This window comes from Schistocerca americana, chromosome 9 (assembly GCF_021461395.2).
Source record: "Schistocerca americana isolate TAMUIC-IGC-003095 chromosome 9, iqSchAmer2.1, whole genome shotgun sequence".
NCBI classification, from domain to species: Eukaryota; Metazoa; Arthropoda; class Insecta; order Orthoptera; family Acrididae; genus Schistocerca; species Schistocerca americana.
The window spans coordinates 48902350-48919493 of NC_060127.1; the positions used below are offsets into that span (position 1 = coordinate 48902350).

Consider the following 17144-nt stretch of genomic DNA (forward strand, 5'->3'; position numbering starts at 1 on the left):
AGAATGGACAGTGTCTTGAAAAGAGGGTATAAGATGAACATCAACAAAAGCAAAACGAGGATAATGGAATGTAGTCGAGTTAACTCGGGTGATGCTGAGGGAATTAGATTAGGAAATGAGAGACTTAAAGTAGTAAAGGAGTTTTGCTATTTGGGGAGCAACATAACTGATGATGGTCGAAGAAGAAAGCATTTGTATGGAGTGTAGCAATGTATGGAAGTGAAACGTGGACAATAAATAGATTAGACAAGAAGAGAATAGAAGCTTTCGAAATGTGGTGCTACAGAAGAATGCTGAAGATAAGATGGGTAAATGACATAACTAATGAGGAGGTATTGAATAGGATTGGGGAGAAAAGAAGTTTGTGGCACAACTTGACCAGAAGAAGGGATCGGTTGGTAGAACATGTTCTGAGGCATCAAGGGATCACCAATTTAGTATTGGAGGGCAGCGTGGAGGGTAAAAATCGTAGAGGGAGACCAAGTGATGAATACACTAAACAGATTCAGAAGGTTGCAGTAGGCTCTGGGAGATGAAGAAGTTTGCACAGGATAGAGTAGCATGGAGGGCTACATCAAACCAGTCTCAGAACTGAAGATCACAACAACAACTGCAAACTATGGATGAAGGGCAGAAGCCAGATTCCAAATTTCTAGATTCCTAGAAAGTATTTGACACGTTGTCCCACTGCAGACGGTTAACGAAGGCACGAGCATACGGAATAGGTTCCCAGATATGTGAGTAACTTGAAGACTTCTCAAATAGTAGGCCCCCCTGTGTTGTCCTCGATGAAGATCGTTCATCAGCGACAAGGGTGAAAAGAAATTTGCGGCTGTTTGCTGATGATGCTGTGGTGTACGGGAAGGTGTCGAAGATGAGTGACTGTAGGTAGATACAAGACGACTTACACAGAATTTGTAGTTGAAGTGAGGAATGGCAGCTTGCTGTAAGTGCAGAAAACTACAAGTTAATGCGTATGAGTAGGAAAAACAAACCCGCAATGCTCGGATGCCACATTAGTAGTGTCCAGTTTGCCACAGTCACTTCGTTTAATTATCTGGGCGTGACGTTGCAAAGCGATATGAAATGGACCGAGCATGCGAGGATTGTGGTAGGAAAGGCTAGTGGTCGACTTTCGTTTATTGGGAGAATTTTAGAAAACTGTGGTTCATCCGTCTCATAGGAAGCTAGTGCGACTTATTCTCGAGTACTGACCAGGTGTTTGGAGTCTGTACCAGGTCGGATTAAAGGAAGACATCGAAGAAATTCAGAGGCGGGCTGTTAGTTGTGTTACCGATATGTTCCAACAACATACAAGTGTTATGGAGATGGTTCGGGAACTCAAGTGGGAATGTCTAGAGGGAAGGGGAATTTCTTTCCGAGAAACACTACTGATAAAATTTAGAGAGCCGGAATTACGAGCTGACTTCAGAACGATTCTGGTGCCGTCAACATAAATTTCCCCTAAGGGCCACGAAGATAAGAGAAATTGGTGCTCATACGGAGGCGCATAGTCATTTTTCTCTCGCCCTATTTGCGAGAGGAACAGGAAAGGAAATGACTAGTAGTGGTACAGAGTACCCTCCTCCACGCACCGTACGCTGGTTTCCGCGTGTATGTAGATACAGATGAAATTTGGTGACGGAAATTAGGTGACGCAGAGTTTTACTCTGCATATTCAGCCTTCATTCCAACGACGGATAAGACCGTTTGGTGACTGTTCAGGAAACGTTCTACTGTACCCCTACCAAGTAGCGCCGGCCACATTCTACCAAGAGGTAGCGATACGGAGGTGGAATCGATTAATCGAGTCGATAGGTAGGTCGACACGGTCACTGGACCGCACGAGAGACGCCGCCAGAAGGTACAACTCAAATGGGCGAACTTTTTGGCTCTTGGCCAGAGAACAGTTTGGCTACTTACGAGGGCTGTTCATCAAACACTGATTTCTTTCCTGTGGCTTTCACGATAATTTCCTTTCTGTACGAGGGGTGTTTGAAAAGTCCGTGCAGAAATAAAAACTACTTACGTGTTTTTCGTCAGGGTCTCCTTTTAGACTTATACACTTCGCCCAACGCTGTTCTAATTTGTCGATGCCTTCCGAATAGTAGGAATTGTCCAAGTCTGCAAAATGCATATTAGTTGCTGCAATCACCTCCTCGTTTCAATAAAATCTTTGTCCCGCCAGCCGTTTCTTCAAATTGAGGAACAAACAGTAGTCCGAGGGAGCCAAGTCTGGAGAATAGGGGTGATGTGAAACGAGTTGGAATCCTATTTCCATTAATTTTGCAACCACAGCTGCTGAGGTGTGTGCTGGTGTATTGTCGTGATGGAAAAGGACTTTTTTGCGGTCCAATCGCCGGCGTTTCTCTTGCAGCTCGGTTTTCAAACGGTCCAATAACGATGAATAATATTCACCTGTAATAGTTTTACCTTTTTTCCACATAGTCGATGAGGATTATCCCTTGCGAATCCCAAAAGACAGTCACCATAACCTTTCCGGCCGAAGGAATAGTCTTCGCCTTTTTTGGTGCAGATTCTCCTTTGTTAACCCTTCGTTTAGATTGTTGTTTAGTCTCATGAGTATAGTAATGTATCAATGTTTCATCCACAGTGACGAAACGACGCTTAAAGTCCTGCGGATTCTTCCTGAACAGCTGCAAACTATCCTTGCAACACTTCACACGATTCCGTTTTTGGTCAAGCGTGAGCAATCGCGGAACCCATCTTGCAGATAGCCTTCTCATGTCCAAATGTGTATGCAAAATATTATGTACCCGTTCATTCGAGATGCCCACAGCACCAGCAATCTCACGCACCTTAACTCTTCTGTCATCCATCACCATATCATGGATTTTGTCAATGATTTCTGCAGTCTTAACCTCCACAGGGCGTCCAGAACGTTCAGCATCACTTGTGCCCAAATGGCCACTCCGAAAATTTTAAAACCTCTTATAAACTGTTCTAATCGAAGGTGTCGAGTCACCGTAATGTTTATCAAGCTTCTCTTTAGTCTCCTGAGGCGTTTTGCCTTTCATAAAGTCATGTTTAATCACCGCACGGTATTCTTTTTCGTCCATTTTTTGACAATCACACGACTCCCTTGATTCACACGAATGTCAAACGCAAACAAATAGACCAATATGGCTGATACTTGGTGTGCGTTCTTTCCAAAGATGCTACTAACTACCGCGCGCCCACTACGGTCGCAGGTTCGAATCCTGCCACGGGCATGGATGTGTGTGATGTCCTTAGGTTAGTTAGGTTTCAGTAGTTCTAAGTTCTAGGGGACTGATGACCTCAAAAAGTACGTTCCATAGTACTCAGAGCCTTTTGAACTTTTTTTTTTTTTTTTTTTTTTTTTTTTTTTTTTTTTTTCTACTAACTAAACATGACCTCGATGCTCGCCGGTGGTGCCATCTCTCGGACGCCACTCGTACATGAATATTTGAAAAGAGCGGAGTTTTATGTACACTGAGGAGACAAGAGTCACGGGATACCTCCTAAAATCGTGTCGGACCTCCTTTTTCCAGTCATAGTGCAGCAGTTGAACGTCGCATGGAATCAAAAAGTCGTTGGAAGCCTCCTGCAGAAATACTGAGCCATGCTGTCTTCATAGTCGTCCATAATTGTGAAACTGTTGCTGCTGCAGGATTTGGTACACGAACTGATCTCTCGATTATGCCTAATATGCATTCGCTGCAATTCAGGTCGGCCGATATGGGTGGCAGACCATTCGCTCGAACTGTCCAGAATGTTTGTCAAGCAGTCGCGAACAATTGTGGCCTGGTGTCATGGCGCATTGTCGTCCATAAAAATTCGGTCGTTGTTCGGTAACATGGAGACCACGAATCGCCGCGAGTGGTCTCCAGTCAATGATCGGCTGAGTTGGACCAGAGGACCCGGTCTGTTCCGTGTCAACACACGCCACACCATTATGGAGCCACCGCCAGCTCGCACAGTTCCTTATTGACAACTTGTTTCCATGGCTTCGTAGTGTGTGCGACACACGCGGACCCTATCATCTTTTATGAAATGAAATCGGAACGCATCTGACCACGACACGGTTTCCCAGTCGTCTAGGCTCCAACCGATTTGTCACAGGCCCAGGCGCTGCAGGTTACGTCGTGCTGTTAGCAAAGGCACTCGCCTCAGTCGTCTGAAGCCATAGCTCATTAACAACTAATGTCGCCGCACTGTCCAAATGGATACGTTTGTCGTACGTCCAGCACTGATTTCTGCGGTTATTTCACGCATTGTTGCTTGTCTGTTGCTGTCGGTTGTTAAATGGAGGCCGTCGACTACTGTGTTGTGCATAGTGAGAGGCTATGCCTGAAAATTTTTATTCTCGGCACATTCTTGGCACTCTGGATCTCGGAATACTGAATTCCTTAACGATCTCCGAAATGGACAGAGTCTGTTAATTCCCGTCGTGCGGTCGTAATAATGTCGAAAACCATTTCACACGAATCGCCTGAGTACAAATGACAGCTCGGCCAATGCACTGCACTTTTATACCTCGTGTAGACGATGCTACCGCCATCTGTATGCAGGGTGTATCATAATTAATGGCGTAAACGCTGTAAGTAGGCTGTTTAGGTTCTTATATTGGTAACGCCACATAGCCCTCTGAACATCACTGGCTGTGCTGTGTGCAGTCTGTGGCTGGTTTGCATTGTTGTTGTTCCATTGTGTCTAACTTTTGAAGATTTTCTTCCATCGTGTCTAACTTTTGAAGATTTTGCTCCATGGTGTCTAACTGTTGCTGTGTTTGTCTCTGATTTTGTTTCATTTGCTGCATTAATTGCAGTAATAACGTGTCAGTGTCTGGAATCTGTTCCTCTATGCATTTTGGCAGTGCATTTGCACCGGCAGCATTCACATTTTGACAAGCAGGAAATGTGTTTTGACTTATTTGAGAAAACGGTGAGGCCCCAAAACCTGAATCTACAGTATTTGCAAGATTGTGTCCTGTCATTTCGGATTCCTGAGGCAAGCTATTGCCGACCGATCGATCGATAATGCTTCCCTGTTCACTAACTGTTTCACTGCCTACACCATTATTTGCAGCCCGCTCCATTTCCCTATGCACAATTACCAAATTACTAGTTTGAACATTAGTTAATTCATTATACGGTGGTGCTAACACACTGGTTTCGTCTTCACTGTCATTTCTCAGTTTACTTTGGAGCCTAGTGTTACGTTTTTCACACGCCATTATTGTCACAATATTTCACATGACAACACAGAAAAGCACAATTTGAAGGGTAAAATAAGAGAACACATTAACATAGCACTGAAAATAATATCTCGTTAATTGCAAGCGCAGCTGCGAAATACTTGGTGCAAATCTACATGCATGCCACAAGTGTTTTACTGTACAACAATGAAAAACTACAACTACAAAGGAAATTCTCTCTACAATTACGCGCTAGCAATAAACAAAGGCTGCACTAATTGCACAAACTACAAGAAAAAATCAGAAGATTCCAGTGAGGTATCCTCGGCTAAGGGTCGACATATGAAACGTCCCCTTAGAACAATTATACAAGACTGTGCTTAAACTGACACACAATATTTTTTTAGCGCAACGCAATCTGACTTTCAATAATCCCTACAAAAGAATGGCCCTGACTAACATTAACCTATACCTTTCACAAATCACTTACCTCACAAAAATCTTCGTTACTCGAACTACTGCAATACAGCGAGCGCCACTACTGCCAGCTAAATAAAAGATTCAAACTACTGAAGGCACTAAATACTGATAGGCATAGTTAGCAAATGTGTGATTTTGATAGAGAACAAACAATGTATTTACCTTAATAGTGTTCAAAAGTCATAATATATATAGCAGATCATGACATCCGTTCTTACACATGTACTGTTTCTGATGGACACACGTCAAGATCATCCGCTCTAAAAAATCCGCCATCTCACTTCCCCACATCCACCACTGCTGGCGGCTCACCTCCAACTGCGCAACGCTACGCGCTGTTAACAGCCAACTGCCCAACACTACAATAGCCAACAACAATGCAAACCAGCCACAGACTGCACACAGCACAGCCAGTGATTTTCAGAGCGCTATGTGGCGTTACCAATATAAGAACCTAAACAGCCTACTTGCAACGCATACAGTTGACAGTACACGATACTACACTCCTGGAAATTGAAATAAGAACACCGTGAATTCATTGTCCCAGGAAGGGGAAACTTTATTGACACATTCCTGGGGTCAGATACATCACATGATCACACTGACAGAACCACAGGCACATAGACACAGGCAACAGAGCATGCACAATGTCGGCACTAGTACAGTGTATATCCACCTTTCGCAGCAATGCAGGCTGCTATTCTCCCATGAAGACGATCGCAGAGATGCTGAATGTAGTCAGGCACGGGATACATGCGGACGTGCATTGTCCTGTTGGAACAGCAAGTTCCCTTGCCGGTCTAGGAATGGTAGAACGGTGGGTTCGATGACGGTTTGGATGTACCGTGCACTATTCAGTGTCCCCTCGACGATCACCAGTGGTGTACGGCCAGTGTAGGAGATCGCTCCCCACGCCATGATGCCGGGTGTTGGCCCTGTGTGCCTCGGTCGTATGCAGTCCTGATTGTGGCGCTCACCTGCACGGCGCCAAACACGCATACGACCATCATTGGCACCAAGGCAGAAGCGACTCTCATCGCTGAAGACGACACGTCTCCATTCGTCCCTCCATTCACGCCTGTCGCGACACCACTGGAGGCGGGCTGCACGATGTTGGGGCGTGAGCGGAAGACGGCCTAACGGTGTGCGGGACCGTAGCCCAGCTTCATGGAGACGGTTGCGAATGGTCCTCGCCGATACCCCAGGAGCAACAGTGTCCCTAATTTGCTGGGAAGTGGCGGTGCGGTCCCCTACGGCACTGCGTAGGATCCTACGGTATTGGCGTGCATCCGTGCGTCGCTGCGGTCCGGTCCCAGGTCGACGGGCACGTGCACCTTCCGCCGACCACTGGCGACAACATCGATGTACTGTGGAGACCTCACGCCCCACGTGTTGAGCAATTCGGCGGTACGTCCACCCGGCCTTCCGCATGCCCACTATACGCCCTCGCTCAAAGTCCGTCAACTGCACATACGGTTCACGTCCACGCTGTCGCGGCATGCTACCAGTGTTAAAGACTGCGATGGAGCTCCGTATGCCACGGCAAACTGGCTGACACTGACGGCGGCGGTGCACAAATGCTGCGCAGCTAGCGCCATTCGACGGCCAACACCGCGGTTCCTGGTGTGTCCGCTGTGCCGTGCGTGTGATCATTTCTTGTACAGCCCTCTCGCAGTGTCCGGAGCAAGTATGGTGGGTCTGACACACCGGTGTCAATGCGTTCTTTTTTCCATTTCCAGGAGTGTAGAAGCAAAAAATGTCTCAGTAAACATAGGGTCGAAAATGCATACCTTACGAGCTACGAGCAATTTTTCATCTTCCGTACTGTGAAACAAATCTCTTCTACTGCGAAGTCACATTGAAACACGCCCGGGAGTGGGTGGGGGTACTTAAACTGGTTGTCGTTTCGACCGTGCGCCCTGTCCACACCACGTACCTGTTAATCCCGCGGTGGTCGTATTGTCCTGCTCCACACTGCTGCCGGCTTGCCTGAAATTACCTATCGAGATATGCAAGCGGGTTTAGGGGAGCCACTCAACGTTAAAACACAACACTGTTCTACATCTGGTATGAAAGTCTATATTCTGAGACGATAAGGAAATCACAGGTTGCACTGTTAACACTCTAAGTCGTAAATGTTTATCCCAATTAACAATCTCGATGATTATCAATCCACAATATCACTCAGACGAGCGTACGCGTAACCGGCACGACGCGGGTGATTGTTGATGATGCGGAAGCCGAATGATCGAACGAAAGTTCTTACAAAATGGTTCAAATGGCTCTGAGCACTATGGGACTTAACATCTGTGGTCATCAGTCCCCTAGAACTTAGAACTACTTAAACCTAACTAACCTACGGACATCACACACATCCATGCCCGAGGCAGGATTGGAGCCTGCGACCGTAGCAGCCGCGCGGTTCCGGACTGCGCGCCTAGAACCGCTAGACCATCGCGGCCGGCAAAGTTCTTACACTCGTCACACATACATATATCTGGGCATTATCCTGCTTGTCACTAGTAATGATATAACACTGTTCGTAAAGTTAATTTTTCAGTTCTCAGTTCTCACTTGTACGAGCGTGCGCGTAACAGTTGCGGCGCGGCTGATTGTTGATAATGCGGAACGCGATGACCGAACGCACGTTCTCACGCTCGCTACAAGACACTCGCACTTGACTGCACTCTTTTATGGTAACTAATTTTTACTGATTCACAGCAGTTGATTCTGGGAGACCGAACACGGCGCGAATCATCGATGCTGTGCGACACGCAACGAGTGGATGCATAAATGCGTTATTGACGGCACTGCTCATTTTCAATTACCTCTTGACGCACATTACTCTGAATCATTTTGTTATTTTATCACTTTAATAGCACTTGTAGCAAGACTTCAACTTCCACATTAACAATGCCTCTCACATGCAGAGCTACACACTACTCAACATAACAGATGCGTGTCCCGCGCTCGAATCTACGAACGCGGCTGCCTGCAAAGATACTCCACAATTAAACCAGCGATATGACAATACGCTTACAGCATCTGCTCTAAAATACATTCCTTAACAGCTATGAGCACTTGTTCATCTTTGCTACTTTGAAACACAACTCTTCTATTGATCAAGTGCTCGTAACGTGCAAGAGCACATGTTTGCTGGACATTTTTTTCTCATTTTAGTCCATACTAGCACTTCCCAAAACATGGAAAGCAAAGAACCTGCAGTAGAGGAGACTTGTTTCCCAGTATCAAAGATGAAAAATTTCTCGTAGCTCTTAAGGTATGCATTTTCGACCCTATGTTTACTGAGACGTTTTGGCTTCTAGTGTCGTGTACTGTCAACTGTATGCGTTTACACCATTAATTATACTACTGGCCATTAAAATTGCTACACCACGAAGATGACGTGCTAGAGACGCGAAATTTAACCGACAGGAAGAAGATGCTGTGATAGCCAAATGATTAACTTTTCAGAGCATTCACACAAGGTTGGCACCGGTGGCGATACCCACAACGTGCTGACATGAGGAAAGCTTCCAACCGATTTCTCATACACAAACAGCAGTTGACCGGCGTTGCCTGGTGAAACGTTGCTGTGATGCCTCGTGTAAGGAGAAACACGTAACATCACGTTTCCGACTTTGATAAAGGTCGGATTGTAGCCTATCGCAATTGCGGTTTATCGTATCGTGACATAGCTGCCCACGTTGGTCGAGATCCAATCCCTGAGTCAGAGGATGGGGACGTTTGCAAGACAACAACCATCTGCATGAACAGACGACGTTTGCAGCAGCATGGACTATCAGCTCGCAGACCACGGCTACGGATAATGACATCGCTCGACTACAGTGGTCAGCGTGTTCTCCAGACATGAATCCTATCGAACATGCCTGGGATAGACTGAAAAAGGGCTGTTTGTGGACCAAGTGACCCACCAACCAATCTGAGGGATATACACCGAATCGCCGTTGAGGAGTGGGACAATCTGGACCAACAGTGCCTTGATGAACTTGTGGATAGTATGCCACGACGAATACAGGCATGCATCAATGCAAGAGGACGTGCTACTGGGTATTAGAGGTATCTGTGTATACAGTAATCTGGACCACCACCTCTGAAAGTCTCGCTGTTGGTGGTACAACATGCAATGTGTGGTTTTCATGAGCAATAAAATGGGCGTAAATGATGTTTCTGTTGATCTCTAGTCCAATTTTCTGTACAGGTTCCAGAACCCTCGGAACCGAGGTGATGGAAAACATTTTTTGATGTGTGTATATGAAAACGCTGTATATTCTGAAATTAATAGTATCGTGTACAAAAAATTTAAAAAGCTTTAAAAACTAAAAAACAATAGGAAAGGCTTCGCTTTCATTCATGTTCCAAATGATTTATTAAGATTTCGAATTTCTACCGTCAAAATGGGCGGAGTACGACGAGGAGTCGACGGCAGAATCCTAAAACATTTTCCACAAATAGCACTGTATACAGGGTGTTACAAAAAGGTACGGCCAAACTTTCAGGAAACATTCCTCACACACAAATAAAGAAAAGATGTTATGTGGACATGTGTCCGGAAACGCTTAATTTCCATGTTAGAGCTCATTTTAGTTTCGTCAGTATGAACTGTACTTCCTCGATTCACCGCCACATGTGTGGGCTGACGAGAATCCGCACGCAATTGTGCAATCACGTCAACAACACAGATTTTCTGTGAACGTTTGAGCAGGCATTGTTGGTGATGTCTTGATTGGGCCCCATGTTCTTCCACCTAGTCTCAATGGAGCACGTTATCATGATTTCATACGGAATACTCTACCTCTGCTGCTAGAACTTGTGCCTTTACAAGTACGACACAACATGTGGTTCATGCACGATGGAGCTCCTGCACATTTCAGTCGAAGTGTTCGTACGCTTCTCAACAACAGATTCGGTGACCGATGGATTGGTAGAGGCGGACCAATTCCATGGCCTCCACGCTCTCCTGACCTCAACCCTCTTGACTTTCATTTGTGGGGGCATTTGAAAGCTCTTGTCTACGCAACCCCGGTACCACATGTAGAGACTCTTCGTGCTCGTATTGTGGACGGCTGTGATACAATACGCCATTCTGCACGGCTGCATCAGCGCATCAGGGATTCCATGCGACGGAGGGTGGATGCACGTATCCTCGCTAACGGAGGACATTTTGAACATTTCCTGTAACAAAGTGTTTGAAATCACGCTGGTACGCTCTGTTGCTGTGTGTTTCCATTCCATGATTAATGTGATTTGAAGAGAAGTAATAAAATGAGCTCTAACATGGAAAGTAAGCGTATCCGGACACATGTCCACATAACATATTTTCTTTCTTTGCGTGTGAGGAATGTTTCCTGAAAGTTTGGCCGTACCTTTTTGTAACACCCTGTGTATATCCGTTTCCCATACACATTTAGCAATTGTGAGTCACTGCTGAGTTCGTTGGTATAAAATTAACAAAGAAAAAAACCACCTAAAACCAATAAAAGATATTACTAAATTTTTTGATCATTTACAGCACCACTGCAGCAAATACCTTACAGGCAGTCTCTCATGTTAACCACTGGAACACCTCAGGGTTGAGAAAGTTATATTCTTCACGAAGGCTCTGTTGCGTAATTCTAGATCTATAACCTATGACAACATTACTTATGTCGGTGGAAATGAGTCCCTGACTGCTAGAACCAGGGTTCCAGAAAACCCACACTATCCGCAGGCATTCCAGGACCCATCACTGTGTGAGACGGAGCCACAGGTGAATTAGCATTGTAATCCATCGTCCCGCCTGTGTCAACTAATAGTACGTAAAATTCACCGAACCACCCAAACCCCTCAGCCTGCTCTTACTGGGAGACCGACATGAGTCGACAAGATGTGTCACGTCATATTCAGCCGCTTGTGCTGAAGGCGTGCTCGCACCACTACAAGCATACGCTCCATAATACAGTCATCCGAAGTTCTGCCCAAAGAACATTCCCTACAATATGATCCAGTTGAGGGTAATCTATTGAAATGGTGTCCCTTAACGGCACAGTTTCCCTACACTTTTATTTTCCTTTTGACTTCGGTGCTATCCGCGTGGCGCAGTCAGGAAAATAACGGCAATATCGGTTTATTTAGTTTGTTTATCAACCTTCAGAGCGGAGGGGAGAGAGAGGAGACCTCCTTGGCTGGGATGGGCGTTCGGTTACAGCAGAATGGTAATTTTCATGGACTTGGCAGGAGTGACCTGCTGGCGTAGCAAATTAATGCTAGTTTATTGTTCCATCAGTAGCGTTTCATTGAGGTGTCAGACCAAAACTTCTTAATAGGATTTCAGATGCCTTCAATAATCACTAGGAAGGACCTTTATTAGAGATGAGCGCCTTCACTGCCACTCGGTCTGGTAACTACTCGCCACTTGGCCTACGTCATAAATCATCAAAACTTTAAAATAATTCACTATCAGTCAAGGCCACTTTCCTTATAGTACAAGAGACAAGTACCGATCAGTAACGTGCTCCAGCTATTCATTGAAATTTCCCTAACTTAGTTCCTTGAGACAGAGATGGGCAGTCTCTCTTCAACGCTATTTCAATGAATACTGAAAATTACAACTTCGTTTGCAGTTACCGTGTGTCAACCAGAATTGTAAGCCGAATCTCCTGATAGTCATTGCTGATTAATCTGTAGCTCTCTGAAGTTTTGTTTAGTTCTACACTGAAGCGCCAAAGAAACTGGGACAGACATGCGTATTCAAATATAAGAGATATACAGGGTGAGTCACCTAACGTTACCGCTGGATATATTTCGTAAACCACATCAAATACTGACCAACCGATTCCACAGACCGAACGTGAGGAGAGGGGCTAGTGTAATTGTTCAATACAAACCATACAAAAATGCACGGAAGTATGCTTTTTAACACAAACCTACGTTTTTTTAAGTGGAACCACGTTAGTTTTGTTAGCACATCTGAACATATAAACAAATACGTAATCAGTGCCGTTTGTTGCATTGTAAAATGTTAGTTACATCCGGAGGTATTGTAACCTAAAGTTGACGCTTGAAACCTCCGACGTTAAGTTGCGTGTTGTAACAAACACGGGCCACGGTTGGCGAGCAGCATCTGCAGGGACATGTTTACGATGACGACCGTTTTTACGAATGTGGCTGTAGTGCACTGTTGTGGTTTGGTCTAGCTGTCTCAGTGTCCGCATGTAGCGCTTGCTGCTATTGTTATTCTGCATTCGTCTCCGCACGCAGACCGACTGTAGTACACCGTGTTACCAGACGTCTGTGATAGTGTAGTGTTGTAGGAACTGTGACCATGGTGTATTCGAACTCTGAAAAGGCGGAGATGATACTCATCTGCCGGCCAGTGTGGCCGAGCCGTTTTAGGCGCTTCAGTCTGGAACCGCGCGACCGCTACGATCGCAGGTTCGAATCCTGCCTCGGGCATGGATGTGTGTGATCTCCTTGGGTTAGTTAGGTTCAAGTAGTTGTAAGTTCTAGGGGACTGATGACCTCAGCAGTTAAGTCCCATAGTGCTCAGAGCCATTTGAACCATGTGATACTCATCTATGGCGATGCCGACGAAATGCAGCTGAAGCCTGCAGGGTGTATGCAGAACGGTACCCGGACAGAGAGCATCCAACGTGCCGCACATTGCAAAACATCTACCGCCAACTGTATGCAACAGGTATGGTCGTAGCACGCAAACGGGTCCGTAACAGGCCCGTCACAGGAGAAGCGGGTGCAGTTGGTGTGTTAGCTGCTGTTGCCAAGAACCCACACATGAGTACACGGGACATTGCGAGAGCCGGTGGACTGAGTCAAAGTAGCGTCATGCGCATACTGAATCGTCACCGCTTTCACCCGTTTCATGTGTCGCTACATCAGCAATTACGTGGTGATGACTTTAATCATCGAGTGCAATTCTGTCAATGGGCATTAACAGAGAATGCGTTGCAGTTCTACCTGTTTACCGATGAAGCGGGTTTCACAAACCACGGGGCAGTGAATCTACGGAACATGCATTACTGGTCCGTGGACAATCCTCACTGGCTCAGACAGGTAGAGCGACAGCGACCGTGGGCTGTAAATGTATGGTGCGGAATCATTGGCGACCACCTCATTGGTCCTCACTTCAATGCAGGGGCGGAAACAGCTGCAACATACATCGCGTTTCTACAGAATGATCTGCCAACGTTGCTCGAAAATGTCCCACTGGAAACGCGTCGACGTATGTGGTATCAGCATGATGGTGCACCTGCACATTCCACAATTAACACTAGGCTGACCCTTGACAGAATGTTCGACGGGCGTTTCATAGGACGTGGAGGACGCATAAATTGGCCAGCCCGTTCTCCTGATCTTACACCTCTGGACTTCTTTCTGTGGGGTACGTTAAAGGAGAATGTGTACCGTGATGTGCCTACAACCCCAGAGGATATGAAACAACGTATTGTGGCAGCCTGCGGTGACATTACACCAGATGTACTGCGGCGTGTACGACATTCATTACGCCAGAGATTGCAATTGTGTGCAGCAAATGATGGCCACCACATTGAACATCTATTGGTCTGACATGTCGGGACACACTCTATTCCACTCTGTAATTGAAAACGGAAACCACGTGTGTACGTGTACCTCACCCCTCATGGTAATGTACATGTGCGTCAGTGAAAAAGACCAATAAAAAGGTGTTACCATGTGGACGTGATGTGCTGTTCCAGTCTCTTCTGTACCTAAGGTCCATCACCGTTCCCTTTGGATCCCTACGTAATTCGGTGCTCTCCGATACACACGATCGAACAGCGGAGGAGTGGTACTCAAGCGTTAACTTTAGGTTCCATTTTAAAAAAACGTAGGTTTGCGTTAAGAAACATACTTCCGTGCATTTTTTTATGGTTTGTATTAGCCAATTACACTAGCGCCTCTCCTCACGTTCGGTCTGTGGAATCGGTTCGTCAGTATTTGATGTGGTTTACGAAATATATCCATCTGTAATGTTGGGTGACTCACCCTGTATAAACAGGCAGAATACGGGGCTGCGGTCGGCCACGCCTACATAAGACAACAAGTGTCTGGCACAGCTGTTCGATAGGTTGCTGCTGCTGCTACAGTGGCAGATTATCAAGATTTAACTGAGTTTGAACGTTGTGTTATAGTCGGGGTACGAGCGATGGGGCCTGCTCGGACAAGTCTCGTTTCAAATTGTATCGAGCGGATGGACGTGTACGGGTACCCATGGACCCAGCGTGTCAACAGGGGACTGTTCAAGCTGGTGGAGCCTCTGTAATGGCGTGAGGCGTGTGGAGTTGGAGTGATATGGATCTCTGATACGTCTAGATACCACTCTGACAGGTGACACGTACGTAAGCATGCTCTCTGATCACCTGCATCCATCCATGTCTATTGTGCATTATGATGGACTTGGGCGACTCCAGCAGGAGACTGCAATACCCCACAAGTCCAGAATTGCTACAGAGTGGCTCCAGGAACACTCTTCTGAGTTTAAACACTTTTAAACACTTCCGCTGGCCACCAAACTCCCCAGACATGAACATTATTGAGCGTATCTGGAATGCCTTGCAACGTGCTGTTCAGAAGAGATGTATATCCCCCTCGTACTCTTGCGGATTTATGGACAGCCCTGCAGGATTCATGGTGTCAGTTCCCTGCAGCACTACTTCAGACATTGGTTGAGCCCATGCCACTGAGGGCTGCGGCACTTCTGCTCGCGGGGGCCAGTTTCTTTGGCTCTTCACTGTACATCTACTCTGGGTGCACGCGGTCTTCTTCAGTATCTGTAGAGAATATTATCTTGGAAGTTTTCCTCGACATGTGATCGTCCTAATGGTCGACTATCATTCTAAATTGTACTCGGGATTCTTCCATTATGCGTCTCGGAAAGTTCCCTACCATTCTGTTGATCTCGACCCTCGGTGCTGCTGGCGAGGTCTCAAGCACGCGTATTTGCCCACACTTGAAGATGGTGCCTCCAGTACCCTGTTTAACTTCCCGTGTCACACTCGCGGGCTATCTCGCATAGAGAACCCGGCTCAGATCTTACGTTACGATCTGACATGTAATTATAATTATTTTATTGTATTTTGTGATCTGACTTGTAATTAAAATTTTGTATGGTCATGAGAGTGGTGAACCCTTCATCACTATAAGTACGAGGGCGAGTCAAATGAAAACCTTAAACTAGTAATAACAAATCGAAGTTTCGCGCCGTTATCCTGTAAGTTGGTAAGCGTGCTACAAACAGCGTGCAGAATGGCCTGTAGGTGGCAGCATAGTGCAGATGCGTCGCAGTATCAGTATAAAGATGGCCGCCCCAATTGCGACTTGCACCAGGGAAGAACAGCGTTCTGAGCCGGCCGGAGTGGCCGTGCGGTTCTAGGCGCTACAGTCTGGAACCGAGCGACCGCTACCGCAGGTTCGAATCCCGCTTCGGGCATGGATGTGTGTGATGTCCTTAGGTTAGTTAGGTTTAATTAGTTCTAAGTTCTAGGGGACTGATGACCTCAGAAGTTAAGTCGCATTGTGCTCAGAGCCATTTGAACCACTAGAACCAACAGCGTTCTGTTATTCGGTTTTTGCGTAGTGAAGGTGTGAAACCTATTGAAATTCATCGACGAATGAAGGTTCAGTACGGCGATGCATGTTTGTCACAGCAGCAAGTCTACGAATGGAGTAGGAAGTTCGCAAATGGTGTGACTTCAGTGGAAGATGCTTCTCGTCCAGGTCAGTCACAACAAGTTGTGACTCCACAGAACTTTGCAGCAGTTGAAGCCATAGCGAAGGAAAACCACCGAGTGACACTGAATGACATGGCAGCATGTTTACAGATTAGTCATGGGTCAGCACACCACATTGTGCATGATGTGCTCCAGTTCCACAAAGTGTCTGCAAGATGGATGCCACGGCAGCTGACTCCTGAAATGAGAGAACGACGTGCTGATGCTTGTGAAAAACTTCTTCGGCGCTTTGAACGAGAAGGTGATGGCTTCCTCACAAAAGTCGTTACTGGGTACGAAACCTGGGTTCACTTCCACCAACCGGAAACGAAGAGAGCGAGAGAGGAATGGCGCCATTCCTCATCACCAAAACCAAAGAAGTTTCGAACAGAACCATCAGCAGTGAAGGTTATGGTGACACTCTTCTGGGACGAAAAAGGCGTCATTTTGGAGTATTACATGCCTAGAGGGACCACTGGCACCGGTGCATCATACACAGATCTCCTAAAAAATCATCTGCGGCCTGCAATCAAATCAAAGAGACGTGGATTGCTGTCAGCAGGTGTCCTTTAGCAAGGTCCCACACTGCCCATACAACAGTTGCAACAATCACAGGCCTGCATTTTGAGTGTCTTCCTTGTGCACCATACTCACCACACCTCGGCCCAAGTGATTTCCACATGTTTGGACCACTCAAAGACGCAATGGGAGGAAAGAAGTTCCGTTCTGACGAAGAGGTA

The 17144-nt window shown here is 46.3% G+C and overlaps 1 protein-coding gene across 1 annotated transcript in view; it reads left to right on the top strand.

The window, feature by feature from the left end:
- Window positions 1-17144, top strand: part of LOC124551256 — a 162266-nt gene that overhangs the window by 91865 nt on the left and 53257 nt on the right. The window lies entirely within an intron of this gene.